A 7,215-nucleotide genomic window follows, 5' to 3' on the forward strand; every position below is an offset into this window, starting at 1 on the left:
TCTTTCTTTCCTTCTTCATTCCTTCCTTCCTTTCTTTCTTTTTTTGAAGAAAGGGAGAAAGAGTACACATTTAACTTCTTTAGTGTTATTTGAACTTCTTAAATCTATGACTTGCATTTGTAACTAATTTGGGACCAATTCAGGCATTATCACTTCAGATATTTATTTTGCCTCAATCTTTCTTTTCTTTCTGATATTCCATTTGCATGTGTCAAATCTTTTAATCCATAGTTCATAGATGTACTAAACTATTATTATTATTTTGTTTCCTTCTCCCTGTTTTAATTTTTAATATTTCTATAAACATAACTTGAAGTTCATTTTGGTTATTAACTTGTATATGTTGAACCTATTGATTATTTTAATTGAATGTATTTTTGAATTCTGTCTGTATGTTTATATGTTATGAATTTTCTTTTGAGTATTTTTGTCATTTTTATTTCTCTAATAGCTGTCATTGGCAGGTCTTATGTATCATGTTCTTCTCCCATTATAATCCTCATAATCTTAATCACAATTATTTAAAATCTGCCTTGTGATATTTACATTTACATGATGTCCATATCTGCTTTATGGCATGGCTTACAACTCTTATTAAATGATAGGAATGTTATATTTGTTAAGAGCAACATAAGAAAATCCCTTAAATGTTCTTGATATTTTTACATCTATACATGATTCAAATGTACCTACCATTTGTGTTTGTCTCTTTACTTTGGGTCTCTTATAAATTTTTACAAGTACATGTTTGGTATTTACACATAATAGAATATATAAAGTTTTGTGTTTATTTTTCCACTGACATTTATTAAAGATACGTGACTCACAGTATTTCAGCTTTAACCCATCATAATATTTTTATTTTTATTTATCTTTTCTAAATATAATGTTTATTTGTTTTACTTTTGATACAGGGTGTCTCTACATAGTTCAGATTCATAGTGATCCTCCTGTCTCAGCCTCCCTAGTGCTGGGATTACAGGCTTGTGCCACAATGCCCACAGTACTGGGGCTGGCCTGATATGAAGTTCTGGATACCAAACCTGGGTCCTTGAGCTTGCCAGGCAGGAACTTAGACCACTGATATATCTCCCAGCCCCCAATACCCATCATTATTATATAAAGCTTAATGATATGAAATACTGTGGTTAATAAATTTATATTTCAATATATACTTCAGCCTTCTAATTAAATTTTAGTCTTTCATTAAATGGATAATTTGAGAGGTCTGGCCATCAAAAATATTTGTGTACAAAGATGTCTTTGTTTTTATTTTCCTTTTTCTCTCTTTTGGGAATACTTTTTTATAGGCATTTCATTATTTTAAAAAAGACCATTTTATAGGCAACATTATTAATCTATTTTCTGGAGTCTATTTCCCCTCTACCTGTTCCTTCCTGCTTTCTGTGAGATTGGAAGGAGGACTGAAGGATGTAGAATTCCCTTCTCTCTACCTAGAATCAAGTTTAATTCATGCTCTGGAAAGTTTACAGTAGTTCCTCGCTACTTCACTATTTGACTTTCAGGGGCTGTTTTGCAGATTTCAAAAAAAAATATTAATCTAAGCTGGGGAGATAGCTCAGTAGAATAAGTGCTTACCTGGCAAGCTCAGGGGCCTGAGCACAATCCCCATTTCCATCAAAAAAAATCTAAATTATTTATTGAGGATGTTTTGCCATATTGTGGGATTTTGCAGTAGTGTACGTCACTGTGTACGTATTTATGTGTGGTATTTGTGGTTTGAATGATTTCTACCTAAATTTTAAAAATATAGAGATATGTTAAAAATAATAATTCTAATATATTAAAAGAATATTAAATTGAAATAAGATACACTGTTTTCTTTATATATTTCTTTAGCAGATGAGTACATACTGTACTGTATAATATATGTGCATTGTTAAAATTACATAGGTTCTTCAATTGTTCCCATCCCTCTGCTGTTTAATTCAGGTAATATTAATGCTAAAATTTACTCACAGCTTGGATAGTAAAAATAGTTCATTCACAAATTAACTTAGAGCTTCTAATTTGAGCATTAATTCTAAAATTCCAAAATTCTCAAAATCATTGATTTTTAAGTTTTCCAGATTTTTTGTTAGAAAGAAAGTTGTTAAGAACACTAGAAAAGGGCTGGAGAGATGGTTCAGTGGTCTAAAGCACCTACTTGGAACAAGCTTGGCAAAGCACAGGGCCCACGGTTCAATCCCCCAGCACCACATGCCAGCCAGCCGCGCCCCCTGGTGGGCTGAGCTGGCCACACACATACACACACACAATAAATGTTAAAATTAAAAAAAAAAATTAAAATAAATAAATAAATAAATAAATTCTTTAAAAAAAGAATACTAGAAAATTGTTAAGAATATTAGAAGTGATTTTTAAAAACTGGGAAAGGTTTATAGGCATATGGGAAGGGTTTACAAAGCCTTAGATATATATAAACACTAAAGTAACTATAACGTCGCTACTTTGCTGAAGGTCACTTACTCTGGTAAAGTCTGGAACACAAACTACACGACAAGTGAGGGACCTCTGTACCCCTCTGGGTGCTAGACCTGTAATAAGAGATGATTCTGAGTCAGTTTCACAACAGCCCCCATTTTCTCCTCATGCCAAGACCATTGGGGATCTCTGTCAGTTCCTCAGGGTGGGCATGCTGGGTTTCCTGTAGTGAAATCCTGTGAAAATGTGAAGTCTCCTAACGACTGCAGGCTTCAGGAGCTTCTCTCTCTCCTGCTAGTATGTGCTCAGCATTTACTGCTTCATAGAAATTTCTACATAACTGTTCATAATTGCCAGTGATGCCTAGCAGCTCTAGTTCCAACTAGACAGATAACATATCTTCCTTTTGCATGTATTGCGGTCTGATTTTGGAGAAATCTTGCTCTGTAACTTCAGTTCACTCAAAAATTCAAGAAAAGTCATTGATTTTTAGGTTTTCGAGGTTTTTTATTGAGAAAGAATAAACAATGACTAATTTTTATGTTCAGAGTACAAATTAGAAGCCCTAAGTTAATTTTTGATTGAGCTATTTTTACTATCTAAGCTTTGAATAAATTTTAGCATTAATATTGCCTGAATTAAATAGCAGAGGGATGTGAACAATTGAAAAACCTATCATCTTCATAAAAATAAAATGCTCATATACAGAGTGTAAAACTTTGGCAGCTTATTTACAGGATTAATGAAACAAGCTGATAAAAGTATTCATATCCTGTAGTGAAGGAGAGTTTTATTCTTACTAGAAAAAATAAAAATAGATCCTTAGTCCTACCTGTAGTTAATCTCTTCTTCCTTAAATGCAGCTTATTGATTTATTAGTAAAATAGTATTTCATTTAATTCCACTTAGCAAACATTACTATTTGTTATACTTTGAATCCAAACAGTACTCTCAATGACATTGTCACATAGTGGAAAAGTGTCCCTCTTTCTCTGGATCACATATACCTTTCCCAGAGGGATGTGTAGTTTGTTAATGAAAAAGCTAACATTTATGAAATGTCATGATTTATTTATTGGCCGGGAGAGATAAGACAATCGGATGCTTTTAATGTTCAATTGTAATTGTGTTTGTTTGTTTGTTTGTTTGTTTTAGTCACCAAGAGCGTTGATGGTCTGCATGATCAAATCTGGGCTAGACATTGGCTTTTTAAGTTGTCTGACAAGAGAACAATACTTCATCTGAAGGTCGTTCTGTGGCTATGCTGACTATAGATCATTGAGTCGGTGATTTTTTTCCTCCATGCAAATTGTAGACTCCAAACCTCTCTCACTAATAGGGTATTGTCAATGGGGTTCACTATTGGCTTAAACACAGTTTTCAAATTCTCAGGAAATGAGGCAAACTCTGAATTGTCAAATTTAGATAGCTGCCTCCCAGTTTGATAGTAATGTTGTAGGCAATGAATTAGACAAAAATATTATAAGCAGTCAGATAGGGCTAGGCCCCCTAAGGAGCCACTGCAGAAACTGAGATACCTTGCAACTGTGGTCCATCTGTGGGACAGGCCACAAGAAAAATAAAAAATAAAGCAAATACATGGACACATAGCTCTAGGGATAAACATCAGGCCCTGATATTCTAAATATGTCTCTATCACCTTGAGAAAGCCAGGAAGAGTCACCGACTCAACCCCCTACAGGAAAACTCCTGTTCTGTACTCATGCCCACTTGCTACACAGACTTGCTTCTCTATTTGATACTGAGCTAATCAATTTTACCTGAGCAATTATGCCTGTAATCTTATTGGCTGACCATAGTTTTGACCCACCTTAGGATGTTCCATGTTTCCCACCTTGAACCTACTTCCTTTTGTAGATTTACTCTTGAGAAAATGCAGGTTCCTTGGCATCCCACTCTGGACACCCTCTGTCTCTGTCTCTGGGACAGAAGTTTTCTTTCCCCCCAATAAATATATTCTACTCTTAACCTCCATTATCCCTAAAATTCATTCTTCCCTTTTAGAGAACCTGAACTTGTTCCAGATATCTAGCAGTTTGCAAGTTTCTTTCTGCTATATTATTACTGTTATTATTATTATTATTATTATTATTAATTTTTTTGTATTTTAGGGAAGGGTCTACAGAGTGTCCAGGTTCTCACTACTAGATCAGACTCATAGTGATTCTCCTGTTTACAGCCTCCCAAGTGCTGGGATTACAGGCACGCGCCACCACGCACAGTCTCCATCGCCTTCTCAGGGTGCCCCAGGGGCCCCTATGCATGCTTGCGGGCACTTTAAGCTACTGAGCTATTTGGCCGGCCATTGCTATATCATTATAAGACTCACACAAATTATGAAAATTATCAGAATCTTAGTCTAGTGACAACAGTCAAAATCTCTGTTAATGGAGCCGTCTTCCTGTAGCTAATATTTGCATCTTCTCTGAGCCTCACAGTATAAAAGAAAACAAAGATGTACGTCGTACGCCTGAACCCCTTCTTGGCCCTCTCCAGTCTCCTTTCCATTAGCTGCTTAGCAAAATGGAATGTTTTTTCTTGTTGCATGATTCTTCTTTCCCTGCACCTCATTTCTGCCTAACACAAATATGAGCACTTCATCCTTGGCTTTGATATTTTAAGCACATTTTTGAAATCTGGAGAGAAAAAGACAATTTCCTCAGTATAACACTTTAAGGATTGTATTCTTTAAGTACCATTTTAAGTACAGATTGTAAACTGAATGTTCTCTGATTTGTGTTCCACATAGCTCAGTGGTAGAACACTTGCATTCCCTACTTTAAAATATCTGAATTCTTCCTGACAGGATAAATGCCTTGAAAAAGAAAGAAGGAAGACTGAGAATTGGAAAAGATAGTAGAAAACATAAATCTTTATCTTTCATGTGATCAATGCCATTGATTATGAAGCCATCAGAGTTAGGCTTAACTTCCAATGTATTGATATGGAAATTGAGACTAATAAAGAGTGTTTTGTCCGTGATTAACAAAGAACAATGGTAATAGCAGTACTGGTCCTTTGTCTGAACTTGAAAGTTGGTGTTATGGCTTGAGTCTAGACGTCCCCCACAAACCTCGTGGGTTCATACATGGAGCTTTTCAGAGTTGGCTGGATCTCGAGTGTGTGATACTAGGACTAAGGGCTTGTGGTACTAAATTAGTCCACTGATTGGAATTAGCATAGTTCTTTGAGTTGATAATGGGAGCTCCCTCCTGGTGTTGGGCGGTACCTTAAAGACTGCATAGAAAATCAAGGAAGAGAGGGAAAGCAGGCTTCCTAATGCTGCCTCTTGCTTCACTGACTTCCGCCGTCCAGGACATGAAGTGTTTCTCCTCTGTGAGAACCCTCTGCCATGACTCTGAGCCTTGAAGCCAGCCAACTATGGACTAAAACCTCTATAAGCTATCAGTCAAAGGAAATCTTTCCTCCTATACCTTGTGGGTGTTGCGTTTTTCCTAGCATTGAGAAAAGTAACCAAGATACCTGATCCCCCCCTTTCTATTTAGTATTTACCACTATGAGGCTCTTCTCATTTCTAAATTCAAGAATGAGACAATCAGTAGATGTTTCCGTAACATCCATCAAATATTATTTGAAAAAATTTCGTGATCTCATGTACATTGGTCAGCATTTCATTTGCTAGTACAAAACACCTGCCACCCACAGTTTAAAGGTTTACTTGTTTCTCTTATTTACATGGTCCTGTCCATGATTAACTGTCTCCAAGGCAAAAATATGACACTAAAGAGGGGTCCTAAATAAAGGCTGGTGCATTCTACCTGGCAGGAAAGCAGAGCTGGGCTGGAGTTGAATGGTCCAGGAAACAGAGCTAGACCTATAAGGCATTCCTCCATGATCCTCACAGGTAACCAGAATTGTGACTTCCTAATCCTATGGGCATCTCTCAAGCCAATGAAATTGACAATTGAGTTTAACTGTCACAATGTGCTATGTACACATGCAGTACTCAAAGCAGGTATAGTTGTGAACTAAGGGATTTATCTCTTCCAGGAGCGACAGGGATGTTAATGTGAAATTTAATTCTCTATATAATTGTTATTTGGGGAGGACAAAATGCAAAACTTATAATCTTCTGATCCATAGTCAGATGTGTCATCCATTGCATCAGTGAGCCAACCTTCTCAGAATGCAAAACTTTATAGTTCATTTTGCATATCTCTGCTGTTTTCTTGCCAGTTACTTATATCTCCAATATTTGGGTAATTATTTGTACAAATATAATTTCTTTTTATCTTTGTTTTATGCTTGAAGTTTTAAGAACCTAAAACAACCTTTCTCAATAAATAGACATCTAGTGGAGTTGAAATAGTATTTTTACCAACAGTTACAAAAGCAAAAATAAATACATAGGCTAGATGGTAAAAGACTATGTCTAAATATTAAAAGCCTTTCATATACTAAATATTAAAATATTCTTCTTAGTGTAATCTAACCTAGCTTAGAAACAAAATAAAGGCTTTTGTCATTCTATTCACTATTTTATATCAATGAAAAAGATGCTTAAAATATTATATTCTTTAAGTGAATCTCTGGTGTGCTGTGCCCCCCAAGCCCCCAGGGCATGCTGAGATGGTGAATGAGACTGGGCATGGTGGCACTCACCTGTAATCCCAGGCTTGGGAAGCTGAAAGCAAGAGGATCATTGAGTCCGATCTGTGTAGTGAGATTGTATTAAATAATAAAAAAGATTATGTTCTTTCAGTGAAAATACAGGGGGCTGGGGAGATG

The sequence above is a fragment of the Octodon degus genome, unplaced genomic scaffold (assembly GCF_000260255.1).
Source record: "Octodon degus isolate 3935 unplaced genomic scaffold, OctDeg1.0 scaffold00209, whole genome shotgun sequence".
Taxonomy (NCBI): domain Eukaryota; kingdom Metazoa; phylum Chordata; class Mammalia; order Rodentia; family Octodontidae; genus Octodon; species Octodon degus.